Genomic DNA, 19040 nt, shown 5'->3' with positions numbered 1-19040 from the left:
AAACGTATGGTAACGGCGTGATGTCTGACTTCAACAAGCCGCCATAGCCACGTCTTCACCTGAAAACTGTTGGTGCTTTAAAGCAAGTTAGACCAACGTGTTATCTGTATTCTGACACAAGATCATGTTGATTAGGTGAAGGGGGCCAGAAATGGAGCTTTCCAAGGAAAAAAAGTGACTTCCTGTTCTGAGGGGGCGGGGCTTAGATGACGTCAGCATACGACCACATAGGATTGACAAGCATCCAACATGGATGACTCATACCAAGTTTGGTGCAGATTGAACTTTTTAGGTGAAAGATATAGCGTTTCGTTTACACTGGCGAGTACGCCAAGTTCGCCGCTTGGCCAAGCCCCCTAAACATGCTCAAAAACTCAAGTCTTCTGATAACTTTTGTGCCCCCATCCCTTAACTGCATACTGACCAAAAATGAAGTCCGTAGCTCAAAATCCCTGGGGCGTGAAAATTTTCCTGCGAGGTGTGTAAATATGAAAAATGGCCAAAATTTGCCCTTTGACCCAAAATGGCCGCCTCCTTGTACGTTTTAGAGCATACCTCCAAGAGACTTTTGTTCTTGATTTGAGGCGATCTACATACATACCGTGTTTCAGATCTCTACGACGTACGGTTCGGGCTATCTCACGTTAGGTGGCGCTGTAGAGCAGTTTGGCGACGCCCACTTTCGAGTACATTAAAAACATGTGATTTCACGCGGGGGACAATTTTGGGTAAAGTTTCAGGAGTTTTCGAATACGTTCAGGCATCCCCATTCGCGATTTCGCGCGGAAAAGAAAAAGAATAAGAATAAACAAGAACTGCAAGCAGTGATAACGGCCCTCGCAGCCAAGCGCAGCTCCGGCCTTGCGACCGCCTGACCGCCGGCACCGCCGCCCCGACGTGGTCATCGACGCCGTCCCGCGTCTCCCGCGCCCGTCCACCGGGCGGAGCGTGCGGCGAATCTCCCAAATCGCCTTCAGTCCACGACAGTACCACACCAGTGGCACGTGTTCAAAGTTGGAGCGATATCTCACCTTCCAGACAGGAGTTACTGTCACTTCCTGTTTTGTGGGGGCGGGGTTTAGCGACGTCAGAAACATACCACGCGAACGTGTCAAGCGCTGCTCCGTAATGATGCACAAAAAATATGGTGCAGATCGGATGATGTCTCAAGGAGATATAGCTGTTTATATTATCTAGGGGGCGCACTGGAGTCAAACTCCAATATAATCCTATTGGGCTCTTTAGAGGTTAACAAAGGTCATTCATATCTAGTTTGGTGTAAATCGGATGATGCGTGTGAGATTTAGAGCCAAACGTATGCAAACGGCGAGGGATTGGAATGTGCCATTCTCGCCACGCCCACACTATTTTGTAGGTCCTGACAAGACGCACAGGTGTGCTGAGTTTCATCATTGTCGGTGAAAGCATGGCTTGGGGCTGATGTTTTTAGTTGTTCTAGGGGGCGCTGTGGAGGCATTAGGCCACGCCCATCAAATATTGGACCGCACACCTGTTGGGGGGCGGATTAGGATCGATCCCAGTGAGTTTGGTGCGTTTTGGCTCAAAACTGTAGAATTTAGAGCCAAACGTATGGTAACGGCGTGATGTCTGACTTCGCCAAGCCGCCATAGCCACGCCTTCAACTGAAAACTGTTGGTGCTTTAAAGCAAGTTAGACCAACTTGTTATCTGTATTCTGACACAAGATCATGTTGATTAGGTGAAGGGGGCCAGAAATGGAGCTTTCCAAGTAAAAAAAGTGACTTCCTGTTCTGAGGGGGCGGGGCTTAGATGACGTCAGCATATGACCACATAGGATTGACATGCATCCAACATGGATGACTCATACCAAGTTTGGTGCAGTTTAAACTTTTTAGGTGAAAGTTATAGCGTTTCGTTTACACTGGCGAGTACGCCAAGTTCGCCGCTTGGCCAAGCCCCCTAAACATGCTCAAAAACTCAAGTCTTCTGATAACTTTTGTGCCCCCATCCCTTAACTGCATACTGACCAAAAATGAAGTCTGTAGCTCAAAATCCCTGGGGCGTGAAAATTTTCCTGCGAGGTGTGTAAATATGAAAAATGGCCAAAATTTGCCCTTTGACCCAAAATGGCCGCCTCCTTGTACGTTTTAGAGCATACCTCCAAGAGACTTTTGTTCTTGATTTGAGGCGATCTACATACATTCCGAGTTTCAGATCTCTACGACGTACGGTTCGGTCTATCTCACGTTAGGTGGCGCTGTAGAGCAGTTTGGCCACGCCCACTTTCGACTCCATTAAAAACATGCAGTTTCACGCGGGGGACAATTTTGGGTAAAGTTTCGGGAGTTTTCGAATACGTTCAGGCATCCCCATTCGCGAAACCGCGTGGAGAAGAAAAAGAATAAGAATAATAATAATAATAATAATAATAATAGTGAAATCCTACAGATACAATAGGCCTTCGCAGCGCTTAGCTGCTCGGGCCTAAAAAAAAAATAGTGAAATCCTACAGATACAATAGGCCTTCGCAGCGCTTAGCTGCTCGGGCCTAATAATAATAGTGAAATCCTACAGATACAATAGGCCTTCGCAGCGCTTAGCTGCTCGGGCCTAACAAGAACTGCAAGCAGTGATAACGGCCCTCGCAGCCAAGCGCAGCTCCGGCCATGCGACCGCCTGACCGCCGGCACCACCGCCCCGACGTGGTCATCGACGCCGTCGCGCGTCTCCCGCGCCCGTCCACCGGGCGGTGCGTGCGACGAATCTCTCAAATCACCTTCAGTCCACGTCAGTACGACACCAGTGGCACGTGTTCAAAGTTGGAACGATATCTCACCTTCCAGACAGGAGTTACCGTCACTTCCTGTTTTGTGGCGGCGGGGTTCAGCGACGTCAGAAATATACCACGCCAACGTTTCAAGCGCCGCTCCGTATTGATGCAAAAAAAATATGGTGCAGATCGGACGATGTCTCAAGGAGATATAGCTGTTTAAATGATCTAGGGGGCGCAGTGGAGTCACACTCAAATATAATCCTATTGGGCTCTTTAGATGTTAACAAAGGTCATTCATATCTAGTTTGGTGCAAATCGGATGATGCGTGTGAGATTTAGAGCCGAACGTATGCAAACGGCGAGGGATTGGAATGTGACATTCTCGCCACGCCCACACTATTTTGTAGGTCCTGACAAGACGCACAGGTGTGCTGAGTTTCATGATTGTCGGTGAAAGCATGGCTTGGGGCTGATGTTTTTAGATGTTCTAGGGGGCGCTGTGGAGGCATTAGGCCACGCCCATCAAATATTGGACTGCACACCTGTTGGGGGGTGGATTAGGATCAATCCCAGTGAGTTTGGTGCATCTCGGCTAAAAACTGTAGAATTTAGAGCCAAACGTATGGTAACGGCGTGATGTCTGACTTCGCCAAGCCGCCATAGCCACGCCTTCAACTGAAAACTGTTGGTGCTTTAAAACAAGTTAGACCAACTTGTTATCTGTATTCTGACACAAGATCATGTTGATTAGGTGAAGGGGGCCAGAAATGGAGCTTTCCAAGTAAAAAAAGTGACTTCCTGTTCTGAGGGGGCGGGGCTTAGATGACGTCAGCATATGACCACATAGGATTGACATGCATCCAACATGGATGACTCATACCAAGTTTGGTGCAGTTTAAACTTTTTAGGTGAAAGATATAGCGTTTCGTTTACACTGGCGAGTACGCCAAGTTCGCCGCTTGGCCAAGCCCCCTAAACATGCTCAAAAACTCAAGTCTTCTGATAACTTTTGTGCCCCCATCCCTTAACTGCATACTGACCAAAAATGAAGTCTGTAGCTCAAAATCCCTGGGGCGTGAAAATTTTCCTGCGAGGTGTGTAAATATGAAAAATGGCCAAAATTTGCCCTTTGACCCAAAATGGCCACCTCCTTGTACGTTTTAGAGCATACCTCCAAGAGACTTTTGTTCTTGATTTGAGGCGATCTACATACATACCGAGTTTCAGATCTCTACGACGTACGGTTCGGTCTATCTCACGTTAGGTGGCGCTGTAGAGCAGTTTGGCCACGCCCACTTTCGACTCCATTAAAAACATGCAGTTTCACGCGGGGGACAATTTTGGGTAAAGTTTCGGGAGTTTTCGAATACGTTCAGGCCTCCCCATTCGCGAAACCGCGTGGAGAAGAAAAAGAATAAGAACAAGAACTGCAAGCAGTGATAACGGCCCTCGCAGCCAAGCGCAGCTCCGGCCTGGCGACCGCCTGACCGCCGGCACCGCCGCCCTGACGTGGTCATCGACGCCGGCACGCGTCTCCCTCACCCGTGCACCGGGCGGAGCGTTCGACAAATCTCGTATTTGAATAAAATCATGTTTTATCAGATTTTATAAGTTTGCAATTCATGATTGAACACTTGGACGCCTGGTAAAACTGAAGTCATTTATAAACAACTGTCTGTTATATAAATAATTAAAGGTGATAGAGAATGGTTGAATGGGGCATTAATCCTTGTTCTGTGATGTGATATGTAGGCCCAAAAAATTGGTTGGGTATGTAATGGCTCAGAACCCCCCTAAAAATTTCTCTGAAACAGCTGTTACTATGCTGGGTTTAGAATGCGTTTTTTTCGTCGTTTCAGAGCTTATCTGGCAACTTCATTATGAAATATAAGTTGCAGTTGCTTGTTTCATAAGAATCAGAATTCGTTTTATTGCCATTGTTAGTGAACAGTGTTCACTAGTTGCGAAGGTCTAACTAGGGATTTGCTGCGGCGTAAGGTTCAAACATGTAACATAGGATAAAAAATAAAGAATAGAAAATGTATGAATATAAAATGTACAAGGTGTGTACAACAATACACAGTATCCAATATACAGAGCAACAACAGTGCAGCTTCATTAGTGCAATTTTAATGATGGTAAGGTGACTGGGGCAGGTTATGAGGTGATTATGAAGTGTTCATAAGTCCAACTGCAAGGGGGAAAAACTGTTTTTGTGACGGGAGGTTATGGTTCGAATGGACCGAAGCCTCCTGCCCGAGGGGAGTGGTGCAAATAGTCCATGTGCAGCGTGAGAAGGGTCAGCTGTGATCCGATCTGCTCGCTCCATAGTCTTGGAGAGGTGCAGGTCATGGATAGATGGGAGGCTGCAGCCCATCACCTTCTCAGCTTTGCGCACAGCTTGCTGCAGTCTGGGTCTGTCCCTGTCGGAACTGACCATGAGCTGCTCGGAACGGAGCTTTGTGAAACTGTAGTCAGTGAAATGCGCAGCGCAGCGCAAAGGAAAAGTCGGCGGTTGGGGAAGCTTTTAAAAATAAATAAAAGCCATTGATTGCAAACATTGCTTTCCGGGGGAAGAATAGTCCGCTTTTACAGCCTCGAAAGGTACACAAGTTCCTGTTTCTCGCCAAAGGGGCGTGTGTGAAACGGAGTGGCTGTGGACTTGGGTGCGGGGGGGGGCGATTGCTGAAAAAGTTACGTCACTTTTTCACAAAAATGGATAGGGGGATATATATTAAAAAGGGGAGTACTTGAAACAGAGGTTCTGACACTTGCTGGCACTTCATGAGTACTCCCCACAGCGGGGAGACTCAGGACTAACACCAAAAACGGGAAAAAGACGATTTGGATTCTCTATCCCCTCTAAGTAATGTCACAAGCTGGATTCGAACCGGCGTCATAAAATGAGATGGGGTTTAGAAACATGTGAAATATCCACTAGGCTACAGATTATTATTGGAAATCAAGAGTGTCAAAGAGTTTATATTCATAGTTAAGACTCGCGATGCAGCACTGTGACGTCATGTGAAACCCTCCTATAGCCTGTGTTCTGTATCACGTGATTCTTTTGGGGCTGGCCGGCCTGGTTTAAACAGGTCGATTTCGTCAGTCGCTCTCAGTTCATGAATGTTCTCCGGACGTTTAATGAGCTTAAAGTTTTCAAACAGTTGAAAAACTGCTGAACGCTTTTTCTTCCCTTTTTTTGCAAATCTTCGATTGTTGGACTTTATCTTTCCGAGGTAAGTTTTGTTAAGTTATTTTGTTTTAATCAGTTAAGTTTGACCGTGATTCTGTTTTGATAATTAATACTTTGAAGTTTATTGAAAATTACTGTTTGAAAATATCAATCTTTTTGTAAAGAGAAAATACGAAAGAATGAATTAATGTAATATTAACTGTATAAGGTAAGGGCGTTAATAGTGTGTTTTTTGGGACGCTCTCGGTGGCTTGCTGTCGGTGGCTTGCGTGCCTCGTGCTGCGTTTAATAGCATGGCTGCTAACAAAAGGCTGCAATGTAAACGAACGGGGAGACTGGCGTTCTTACGCTAGCATCCTGCCAATATGGTGGATAGGGACGGGCCGCTGTACTACGACGATTTTCAATAGTCTGTTCACTTTTCTTCGGTTGAAATTAAAAAGGATTTTGTTTTATTGATAATTGTGTAGCAAATGTAGACGGTATTTAAATTACATGCGTTTTTAAGGAGAACTCCGGTATTTTCAACATTAAGCCTCATTGCTGAGAGAGGGAAGACATGTTTGTAGTTCTCTCGCACTGGAAATGCAATACACCTAGCCGCATTTCTGGTGCGAGAGAACTACAAACATGGCCTACATCAAAAAAGCGCTGAGGGGGGTTTTAAAACATTGCAGACGACTCAGAAAAGAGGCTTAATGTTGAAAATACCAGAGTTTTCTTTTAATAAGCCGCAAAGGTGTGTTTTTTTTTTGTTTGTTTTTTTTGTGCTGCTGTTTTAAAAATAAGTGACTGATTTTGATAAGCTATTTAAAGTAAAGGCTGCCGTCGGCAACCTTTATTTAGTCATATTAGCTTGAACTGTTTTGGGATTCTGGAAGTAGAATATTAAATGGGCTGTTTAGGAAAATTCCCGAATTCTGTAGCTTTCTCTAAAGCCTGTAATCATGCTTGCAAAAATCGAGCGCTCCCGGCTGTTTTTAACCAGTCACGTTAGGTTTATTATTTCTCTATTATCTGAGCAGAACAGTCACCAACCACGTGTTCTAAGCTGAGCGTGAGTCTGCCCCTTGCTTGTGTGCGCGCACACTGGTGTGAACTCACGTGCACAACCTCGTCCACAGAGGGGGAGTGACCTGAAAGTCGGAAAATTCGAAATTAAACAACTTTCAGGTCCTTCCCCCTCTGTGGACGAGTTTGTGCACATGAGTTCACACCAGTTAGCGCGCACACACCAGGGGGCTTGCAAGGGCTTGCATTGTTTTGTTTCATGTTTGGAATGATCAATAGAGAGCAGAGGAGCTTGGTTTTATCTGTTATACTATTAAATATATATATATATTAAAACTTTTATACTTGTTAAAAGTATCATGATATCATAAGTTGGAGAGTGCAGTCCTAGTTAAATTTTTTTTTCATGTTTATCCATGAGGATTGAATGTTCCTTTTCAATGGTTTTATGTATTTACTGGCTTTCACTGTGCAGAAAACTTTCAAATCATTTGCACTCAACTTAACATGACTGCTTACTTTCATAATTAGGATAAATCGGAGTATTTGCTCTTGTAAATATATGTATTTTTAACAGATTTTAGTAGTTGTCTTTTTGTATATTGTCTTCTCATCATTGAGACTGTGCTGTAATCCCTTATGTTTTTGTCATTTCTCTAATGTCAATTTGCAGATGCCACGAACTAGTCGTAGATCTCAAGCTGCTCGTCGCCGTGCTGAGGCTTCGCCTGTTCAGCGCATTGGCGTACCAACGCCATCCAGTGACTTTGTTGGCCGTGAGTATCATTTATATATTATTAAAGAATGGAGAGTATTTGTATATTCTGTGTGCTAATATATATTGTTTTCAGTGATTAATATATATCTTTTCCTTTATAGGCCGCGGAACTGGGCGGCGACACAAAGCGAACGAATGGCCAATCAGCGAGCATACTGGGCGTCGTCACAAGCTGGTCATTCCGGATGGGAGCCTTGATAAGAAAGTATGAAAATTTTCATGCTATTCAAATATACAATGTAGAAATGGATTGCTTATTGTCAGTTTGCTATAATTTGTCTTTTTTTTTTTTTTTTCCTCCCATAGCTGGTTCTTGTTATCGGGGCGTCCCATTTGCGGTCCTTGGCAGATGGCATTGTTAAAATGCAAGGAGGTTTCGTATCTTTTGCCTTTATGTCGACTCCAGGGGCTGACGCAGATCAGCTGCGCAAGGAGGTTGAGAAGGTCGTACTTCCTCGTCGTCCTGACGCTATTTGCGTTTTTGCTCCATCCAACAACCTCACGTCCAGCATCAACCACCAAGAGGCAGGACGGGCCTTTAAGTTGTACCTTGAGGCAGTTCGTGAGCACTGCACTAAGGTGTGTTATTTTATTTTCAAGTCAAGTTTATTTATATAGCGCATTTCAGACACAAGTGCAATTCAATGTGCTTCACATTAAAAAAGGAATAAGAAGAATAAACGTAACAAAAGAGAAATAAAAAAACTGAAAACACCAAGCATCAGTAGTTGATGTATTTGTAAATAAAGTAATTTGATAATGCAATTCTTCCTCTAGGTGTTCTGTATCGGTATGATTCCACGCTTGACGGAATCCATGGAGAAACAGGAGCTATTCCAGCAGGAGTATCATCGTGTTTCGGCAAATCTAAGTATGGAGTAAAATAATTCTGAGTTCATTTCCAGTATTTTGATGGCAGTTGTCTTTGGTGAAAAGGATGTTTGTATAATTATACATATTTTTCTTTTCAGAGATGCCGTTTTATTCCATTGCCGAGGACTTCCCCCTAAGTCGCGTCGATCTGTGGAGTTATGATGGAGTAAGTACAATCTTATTCTGAAGTTAGAAAATGGTGAGAATTTATATTCAATACTTATTTTACTTGTCTGTTGTTTTGCTGATTTATATACCTTTTATTTTGGTTTAGATTCACCTTGACGACAACAAGGGGATGCGCATCCTCAGTGATCGCATTTGGGTGTTTGCGCATCAGTTCCTGGAGCTGTCTGCACCCAAGCCACTGGCTACGAGTCAGGCAGCTGTTCCGTATAAGCCGAGGTATGTGCCACGTCTGGTTGTGAAGGGAGTGGAACGAGTTCCACGTCCACCGCCTCCAGAGTGGACAACCGTGAGATACGGCAGGAAGGTAAGGAAGCTTGTTGTTCCCAATGTACTTTTATGCGAGGATGGGATTTAAGTTGGTGTGTAATGTTCTGAAATGGCTTTTGTGTGTGCTTTTTATAGAGGAGCCATTCGGGGGAATCTGACTCTGATTCACCCAAGGAAAGGGTGGTTCCTGATAAGGTGAGTGTTTCACAACCACTTGTTGTAAAGCATTTTTAATGTGATTAGTATATTCATCATTTCAATTTTTGTGTAACAGATTGCTACTCCAGTTTTGAAGGAGTGTTACATCCCCCTCAATCCTGTTCGTTTTTCACCTGAGTTGTTGGTTGCCATGGAAAAAGTTTCTCCATTGGCAGTGGCAGCTGTTCACACAGGCAACGAGGTAAGTTGCAGCAAAGTGTATTTCAAAATATAGTCTCAGTATTGTCTTTTAGAAAAGACACAGATCTGACATGTTGTTTGTGTTATAGATGAAGCCTGTGGAACGTGTCAAGAAACCAGCTGTCTTAAGGACCAGGCGTGTGAGACAGCAGGTTTGTAAAACCTTAAGCGAGTTAACTTTTCAGATCTTCAATGAGGATAATTGTTCATAATTAATTTATTTGTCTTTGTCTTTCAGGTTTCAGCCACACCGAGCGTAACTCCTGCCGCTGTTGGTGTGGGGCTCGTGTCTGTGAAGAAGAATGTAAGTGTGGTCCATATTTAGCTTTTTATTATGTTAAATATGTAAGTAATATGAAACCTTAAACTGTATTACTGAAAACACTTGGTCTAAATTATTTGGAATCTTGGTTTAAATTCAGATGAATTAATGTAATGATTTTGTTTTATAGGTTGAGGCAACATCCAAACAGGTGGATGTCTGCGACGTGGTGCCTTCTCCCCATCCTCGGGAGGCGTCTGACTGTCCTGGGTTGGTGTCTGTCCGTCCGTCCGAGCTCGTTTCTGACCGGGAGGTTTGTATAACAACATTTTTGGTAGTAAATTTAAGAAATGAATACAAATGAAAGAAATTATGTTTTCTAATGTCGTTGTAGATGCTTGAGGTGTCGGTGGATTTCGAGTGCAGCCAAACAAGAGGTCAGTGTGTTAACTCCAGTTCTTGCAGGTGTTCAGAGCGGTTCCCCCCTTCTCTTATTTTAGGAACAGTTAGTCATAGTAATCAGTCTGTTAGCAATACTTTAATGTCCAGTAGTGTTGTAGCTGCTATAAAACACCAAACTTCTCCAATTTGCACTTGGAAATCATCGGATGTCGATGCAGTTGATGCTGAAGGTCAGAAGTTGGCAGAATATATTGATACAGAAAGACCTCAGAGAGGCACAAAGCCAGAGTTTTGCAAGTTGGTGGAGCGACAGATTATTTTTGGTAAAAAATGGAAAGTACTAATTGGGGGTAGTAGTTATGGTCAATTTAATTTTAATCTGGAGGAGGAATTTAGTGAGAAGTTACAGATGTATTTGTTGAGAAATGGAATGTGCATTCTTAATCTTGAGGGTTCATGTAGCTTGGTTATCCATCATGAATCTTACTTTGTCATTGTGGACTGTGGAACAAGAAATTTACAGGGGTTGGCATCAGAAACGGGTACATCTGTAGTGGTATTTAACACTTGCTTCAATGATTTAATGATTCACATTATGAATCTTCGGAAATCATTAAATGCGACAGAGTATGGCATGTCTGCGATTTCTGTACAACAGAGTAGCTTTGGTTTAGAAGCATGTACCACAGTCATTGCTGACAGGCAGGTCACAGACGAACGTCATGGTGCCAGTTCAAGTAGTCAGGAATCAGTTAGAGGATCGTTCCATCAGGGCGATGATCGGTTTAAGTACGGGGGACTGCAGTGTGCAGCTGTGACTCTTGTTGCTTTAGCAAAGCACAAGATGGATAGTGTTTTTTCATGGCATTCTGACACATTAGATAATGTTGTTGTCAGAGGTGACGCCTTGTACACTTATTTGCGGGAAAACAATCTGATTAGTGGTAGGAAGGAAACGCTCTGTGTTTTAGACTTGCCGAAGCAGGTTGATATTGACGGGTGTACTTTAGATGTGACGTATGGAGATTTTGTTGCTGGACATGTAGATGTTTTCCAGGGTGAGTTAATAGATTCTGGTGCGCACACTACTCTCCGTGAAGGATTGCAAAAGATGTGCGCCACATATGAAACTTGTGTTCTGACTATAAATGGAAGTACCTGCGCTCTTATCAGTCAGAATGGAAAGTATGCCGTTGTAGATTCCCATGCACGTGATTGTAATGGAATGGTAAGTGTTTCAGGGAAAAGCAACGTTTTGTATTTAAACAGCTTTGATGATGTTTTAAATTATATTGAGAGATATGCTAGGCAAAAGAGAACCAGTCCCAAGGAATTTGAAATTAGTGGTGTGCAAATTGACATGCACAGAAATGAGACTTCATTTAGTCCATTTGGCAGTAATTTGTTAAAACATGTCTCCGTTCAGGAAGTCTTGTGTACAGATAAATCTAGAGGGCAAAAGAAGCCTCAGAGTAGCACATCTTGTAAAAAGATACAAGAAACTCATGAAGATCTTGTAACTTCAGATGTGTTTGTCACCAATGTGAGGACTAGAGCGTTAAAGTTTAATCCTCTTTCAAAAGTGGTGTCAGAAGCTGTTTGCAAACACTTGAATGTAGAATGTGAGAAAGGTGAGTCATCATCTGACTTGGTTGGGGACTTGGGGATCCCATGCAAGGTGGAACCCATCGTCGGGGACGGAAACTGTTTTTTCCGGGCTGTTAGTCAGGCTGTAAGTGGGACTCAGAAATGGCACAGGAAAATTAGACTTGCTGTAGTGAAACAGTTAGAAAGGAATCCTCAAATGTATTGTAACATTTTGAGAAATGAAAATTCCTCTATAAATGAGTATATTAAAAGATCAAGGATGCAATATGTTGGATCATGGGCAACTGAAGTGGAAATTCAAGCTGCAGCAGACTGTTTGGGTGTGAACATAGTTACATATTATATTGATAAATGGCTTGAATATAAATGTACTGCTGGTCAGTTCTCAAATCAGTGTGTGTATCTACAAAATATTCATGGTAACCATTACGAGACAGTTGTTTGTGTTAAGCAAACACAACATTGTTATGGTTACTGTAAGGAAAGGGTCTCCATTTCTCAAGGGTATAGTGTTCGAAATAAGACAACAAATGAACCTAATGTTGTTTTAGAAAGTACAAAAACTGCAAACAGTTATGTACTAGATGATGATAGTGTCATTATCCATAATGATAATAAACAATTGTCATTTAATCCTGTGTGTACAGATGTTTCAAAAGCTTTGTGCAACAAGTATGATATTATGTTTGTTAAACAGGACACACAAGGATCCACAGCTTCTGGGCCTTTGGGGAGTGTGTGTAAGACTGAAGAGATTGTAAAAGATGGTAACAGTTTTTTCAGAGCAGTGTCTCAAGTACTAAGCGGTTCCCAGAGGAGTCATCGCAGAGTACGACTGGCTGCTGTTTCTTATTTGGAGAAGAACAAAGAGGGTAAACGATTGGTTGGTAAAGGATTTTCTTCTGTGTCTGACTATGTTAAGAAGTCCTGTATGAAGTATGTTGGACATGAAGCTTCTGAAATAGAAATACAGGCAACTGCAAATGCATTAGGGGTGAATTTGTATGTCCATAATGGCAAGGAATGGGTCAAATATGGGTGTACAAGCTCCACTGGTATAAATGAAGGAATATATCTGAAATGTGACGGTTGTCATTTTGAGGTTACAACTTGTGTCTTGCAGGGTGATCAAGAGTCTTGTTATGGTTTTTGTAAAGTTCATGATGTATCAGACACACCATACAAGTCAAGAAGAAAATCCAAAAAAACAATTTACAGTAAAGAAACAATTAGTTCAAATACTTCACGACATTTAAAGAAGAAATTTACATTTAAAAAAGTGATGGATTACCAACATGATTTGGAGTATAAAGACAAGATTAAATTGAAAAATAAAGCAATGTATAATTCAAAATTGTCTTATAAAGAGAAAAAGATTGCAGACTTAAAAAGAAAGTACAGGGAAGTTAGGTTGCATAGAGAAAAAGTAAAGGCATTGTTGAGGATGAAATATCAATTTGATACATTATATCAACAGAAGAAAAAGGCGCTAAGTAAAGAAAAATATAAATATAATTTAGTGTATCAAGAGAAACTTAAGAATTTGAGTAAAAAATTATATAAAAAAGATTTACTGTATCAAGAGAAGCGTAAGACTTTGAGTAAAGAAAAATATAAATATAATTTAGTGTATCAAGAGAAACTTAAGACTTTTGGTAAAGAAAAATATAAATATAATTTAGTGTATCAAGAGAAACTTAAGACTTTTGGTAAAGAAAAATATAAATATAATTTAGTGTATCAAGAAAATGTAAAGGCAATGAGTAAGAAGAAATTTAAGCTTAATCTGCAGCACAGGCAGAAATTAAAAGAGATTGGTAGAAGAAGGTATCATGGTAACATAGAACATAAGAAAAAGGTTTCAGTGCGTGTGAAGTTAAATCAACAGCAACGTAAGGAAATGTTAAAAGAAATTGACTTTGTTATCAAAGAGTTTTTGGATAAGGTTAAAGATGGGCCAGATTTTGTCTGCTGTGTCTGTCATAGACTGCTGTTTAGACATCAAGTATTAGTTTGTAAGAAAGATTTCTATTCTAAAAGTCAATCTAGTGCTATAATTGCAGCAAAATGCATTTCTGAAGATTATGTGCACAAATGTGACAATAGTTGTGCTGTGCAATGTAAATTGACAGAGTCATCCAGAGGTAAACTGATGATTTGTTATACCTGTCATTACAAGATGAGCAAAGGTGTAATGCCACCAGAAAGTGTGACGAACAATTTAAAAGTTGATATTATCCCTCCACAATTGGCTTGTCTAAATAGTTTAGAACAGCATTTAATAGCTTTACATATACCATTCATGAAAATGTTGGCTTTACCCAAAGGGGGACAAAATGGTGTTCATGGACCAGTGACTTGTGTTCCAGCAAATATTGTTGAAACATGTAATGTATTGCCTCGTTGTAATATGGAAGGATCTTTGCTTGCTGTAAAATTAAAGCGTAAATTAACTTACAAAGGTCATTATAAGTATCAGTTTGTTGATACTTTGCATGTACGGGAAGCACTTAAGTATTTAAAACAGTTTAACAAATATTATAAAGATATAGATTTTAATGAGAATTGGATCAATGAGTTTTGTAGAGATGAAGATGATGTAGTGGAGAAAGATGTCATTCCTGATATTTCTGAAAAAGAATTGGAGGAGACTGAAGAGTTGTTGCACGATCGACAGCAGCATTGCATGTTTCAAGACACATGTCTCATGCCTGTTGATATAGGCCAGGAAGCTTTGGATCAGTATTTGGATAACATTTTAAATGTTGCTCCTGGTGAGGGTAATAATCCAGTAAAATTACTAAGCGATCCAGAAAATGAAGCCAAGTGCTTCCCTGGTTTGTTTCCATCTGGACAAAATACTTACCATGCAAACAGGTCACATCATTTAACATTGTTTCGGTATTTTAATAACAGGCTTTTACATGCTGATGATAGATTTTCATCCAATGTTGAATATATATTTTATGCACAGTACATGTCTGAATTGGAACAGGTTATTTCTAATGTGTCGGTAGCATTGCGTAAAGGGCAATGTGGTAAATCCCAGAATTTGGGTGACTTGCTGAAAAATGAGGAGTCTTTGAAGAAGTTGTTGGAGTTTGATGATGGCTATCGGTTCCTAAAACCCATTAGAGGGACTCCAGCTTTTTGGCAGTCTGCAAAACGTGACATCCTAGCCTGTGTTAAACAGCTGGGTAAGCCTACTTGGTTTGCGTCGTTTTCATCAGCAGATATGAGATGGACTAATCTTTTATATACCCTTTTGAAACAGGATGGGAGAACAGAGACGGCTGAGCAATTGGAATGGGCAGATAAATGTGAACTGTTACGTCGAAATCCTGTGACTGCTGCCAGGATGTTTGATTTTCGATGGCATGTTTTCTTAAGAGAAGTTCTCATGTCTCCTGCTAATCCCATTGGTAAAGTCGTTGACTATTATTATCGTGTTGAGTTTCAGCAACGCGGTTCCCCTCACTGTCATTGCCTTTTCTGGATTTCTGGGGCTCCAATCCTAGATCAAAACACAGATGAGGAAGTTGTGGAATTTATAGATAAGTATATTACATGCGAACTTCCATCTGAGGACGAACCATTGTTTGAAGTGGTTACATCTGTCCAGCAGCATTCAAAACGTCACTCAAAATCATGTAAAAAGAAAAATACAGTTTGTCGTTTTAACTTTCCCCGACCTGCATCTAGCAGAACATTTATTTGTCGTAGTGAAAAAGATAAGGATAAGACTTGTACATGTAATTTGGATAAAACGAGCAGCAATGTACAGTGTGCCTGTGCAAGTAAAGAGGCTATGGCTCAAAATCAGGCAAAGGAGATTCTAAGTAAAGTGAAGAGTCTCCTTGCAGATGAAACTTGTCCCTATAGGACTGTAGAAGAAATTTTTAGAAGACTGGGTATAAATCAAGAAATATTTGAAAAGGTCTATAAACGAGTTAGTCGACATACACATGTAGTTTTAAAAAGAGAGATTAATGAAATTTGGATTAATCAGTATAGTCCGCCGCTGTTAAAAGCATGGAATGCTAATCTCGATATTCAATATTGTGTAGATGCATATGCTTGTTGTGTCTACATAGTTTCTTATATGTCAAAAAGTGAGAGAGAAATTGGCCTCATGCTAGGAAATGCCCAGAGAGAAGCATCCAGAGATGGCAATGTTAGTGCTAAAGAAGCGTTAAAGAAGCTTGGTAGTGTATATCTACATAATCGGGATGTCTGTGCTCAGGAAGCGGTGTATCGACTAACCAGTATGCATTTAAAGGAGTGTTCTAGGAAGGTTGTTTTTATTCCAACTGGAGACAACATTGTGAAAATGAGTTTACCTATTTCTGTTTTGAGACAGAAGGCAGCTACAAACGATCTCAGCTCAGAGGAAATGTGGATGACTGGTTTGGTTGATCGCTATAAAAATCGTCCAAAAGATGATATTTTTAACGATATGTGCATTGCAAAGTTTGCATCTGACTATCGGGTTCTGTCCAAGAACGAAAAATGTAAAAATGCTGTCAAGTTGAATAATGGTTTAGGTTTTGTGGCAAAAAGAAGTCGAACACAACCATCAGTTGTTCGTTATGCTCGTTTTTCAGAGAGCAAAGATCCAGAGAAATTTTATCAAAGCATAATGCAATTATTTCTGCCGTATCGCGTTGATGGTGATCTGAAGCCTTCAGGTTGTGAAAGATTTGAACAATTTTATAGACTTGGTGTGGTTAAATTTATTGATGGAACCAAACATTTAGTGAAGTCTGTCGTAGATTTAAATAGAAGTGAATTTGAAGTGGAATCTTTTAACCTGGAGGCAGCAGATCAGGTGGTTGGCGACGTACTGCTTGAAAATGCATGGTGTGAGTTGTGTCCTGAAGTGGAGATGGAGCGGTTGGAGGGTGTGGAAGGAATGAAAGAAATAAAAGCAACACTGAGTGATGAAAAAGAACACATCCCAGATTTAAGCTCATCTTCCAAGGGAAATGTATTTGAGAAAAAGAGCATGCTGAGTAGAATCGAAGGCTTAGCATTAATTAGATCTTTGAATGAAAGACAGTTCTCTGTTTTTTACCAAATCAGGCAGTGGTGTTTAGACAAGGTAAATGGAAAAAATCCTGAACCGTTACACATTTTGATTACAGGAGGTGCTGGCACAGGTAAAAGTCATTTGATCAGAGCAATTGAATATGAATCAAAACGATTATTGTCACCAATGTGTCAATACCCTGACAACACACCTGTTTTATTGACTGCTCCTACAGGTATTGCTGCGTATAATTTGGAAGCGACAACAATTCACACAACATTTTCTATTGGAATTGATGTACGCTTACCGTACACTCCTTTGGGAGAAGAGAAGCTCAATTCATTACGTCTGAAATATAGTGATGTACATATTCTCATCATAGATGAAATATCAATGGTCGATCACAATTTGCTATCATATGTGCATGGTAGATTGCGGCAAATCAAACAAACGGGAAACGTAGGCTCATTTGGAAACATTAGCGTAGTGGCAGTTGGAGATTTCTTCCAGTTACCTCCTGTCAAAGGCAAACCGCTGTATTCTGATGGAGTTGGCAGCAACTTGTGGTCTGATTTATTTAAAGTTGTGGAACTAACGGAAATAGTTCGGCAAAAAGATTTTGTCTTTTCCCAGCTGTTAAACCGGATGAGGACTCGTTCAAAAGAGACCCCTATGCTACCTGGTGACATAAACGTTTTAAAAGTTTGTGAAACGGGTGAGGTCAGCTCAGCCTTACATATATTTGCAACAAATGAACAAGTAAATGAGCATAATATGAAACGGTTGTTTGAGAGTTGCCCAGAATATGTGAAAATTGAGGCACAGGATTCTGTAAACGATAAAAAAACAGGCAAATTGCGGTTGTTGCAAGGGAGTCACACCAAAGCTTTACATACTGGTTTGGCAGAGGTTCTGTTGTTGGGTAAGGGTGCACGTGTTATGCTGTGTAAAAACGTGGATGTCGGGGATGGTTTAGTTAACGGTGTTTGTGGCACTGTGACAGATATCATAATACCAGAAAAGGACAAGTTTCCTAAATTGGTTTATGTTAGATTTGATGACGATCGTGTAGGCATCCACAGAAGGAAAACGTGTGTGTATGGGTCCTCGGATGTGGTTGGTTCCACACCTATTGTACCAGAGGAGGAAAGAGCCACTGTTAAAGGTGGATTGCGACGACAATTTCCACTAAAATTGGCGTGGGCCTGTACGGTACACAAAGTACAAGGCTTAACTGTAGACAAAGCTGTTGTTTGTCTAAACAAAATCTTTGCACCTGGTCAAGCTTATGTTGCTCTAAGCAGAGTTAGGAGTCTTTCAGGTTTGACCATTCAAGACTTTAATGAAAAAAGGATTTATTGTAAGGATGACATTACAGTTGCTATCCAGAGTATGACACCCCTTTTGATGTGTGGACCTACACAGTTCAGCGGATTTGACACATGTGCTTTTACTGTCTTCTTAATGAACATCCAAAGTTTAAAACGACATGTTAAAGATTTAGCTTTTTGTACTCAGCAATGGAAACCTAAATGTATTGCTGTAACAGAAACATGGATTCTTGAACCTCAAGCTGATACGGTAAAGATTGATGGTTACAGTTTCAACAACTGTCCCCGACGTTTATCGTATGATGGTACCCAGCCATCGTTGATTAGGTTGCAAGACCAACAACATGGCGGTGTTGGCATGTATACTGCAGATGGTGTGGAATATGAAGTTTTAAAGCCACCACAGGTTAATTTAGAGTGTTTAATTTATAACTTTTTGCATTTGAACATTAAAATGGTTGTAATTTATCGCTCACCACAGTATCCTCTGTCATTATTTAAAACAAATTTAGTAAAGATGCTTGACTGGCTGGAGCAATTGGCAACTGGAACAATAGCATTGATGGGAGATTTTAATGATGATATTTTAAAGTCATCAACTATCTTAAATTGTGTTAAAACCAGAGGATATGTTCAAATAGTCCAGGAAGCAACTACTGAAAGGGGTAGTTTAATAGATCACATCTATGTTAAATCAGATGTTTATGAGGGAGAAGCAGTGGTAATTCCAACATATTTTAGTGATCATGAAGGAATTCTGTGTGGTTTTAAGCTGATTTAGTTATTTAATGAAGTAATTATTTGTTATAGTTTTTGAAGTACAGATGGAGAGTATATTTGGGGGGGAAAGTATTTATTTATTTTAATGGTTTTTTAACTATTCAAAACCCTCCAAGCAACATAACAAAGTAACACAGAACCAGGGAAACAACACGACACCA

The 19040-nt window shown here is 40.9% G+C and overlaps 2 long non-coding RNA genes across 2 annotated transcripts; both read left to right on the top strand.

The window, feature by feature from the left end:
• Nucleotides 1-8520: 8520 nt before the first annotated feature.
• Nucleotides 8521-9009, top strand: LOC142400984 (uncharacterized). The gene is made up of 3 exons (XR_012773023.1): nucleotides 8521-8610; nucleotides 8711-8778; nucleotides 8887-9009. It is a non-coding gene; the product is annotated as an uncharacterized LOC142400984 (long non-coding RNA).
• A 701-nt stretch (nucleotides 9010-9710) lies between these two features.
• Nucleotides 9711-11148, top strand: LOC142400985 (uncharacterized). The gene is made up of 3 exons (XR_012773024.1): nucleotides 9711-9771; nucleotides 9920-10042; nucleotides 10124-11148. It is a non-coding gene; the product is annotated as an uncharacterized LOC142400985 (long non-coding RNA).
• The last annotated feature ends 7892 nt before the right edge of the window (nucleotides 11149-19040 follow it).

The sequence above is a fragment of the Odontesthes bonariensis genome, chromosome 15 (assembly GCF_027942865.1).
Source record: "Odontesthes bonariensis isolate fOdoBon6 chromosome 15, fOdoBon6.hap1, whole genome shotgun sequence".
NCBI lineage: Eukaryota > Metazoa > Chordata > Actinopteri > Atheriniformes > Atherinopsidae > Odontesthes > Odontesthes bonariensis.
Note: the sequence above shows the minus strand (reverse complement) of the source record. Positions and strands in the feature narration are given on the sequence as shown.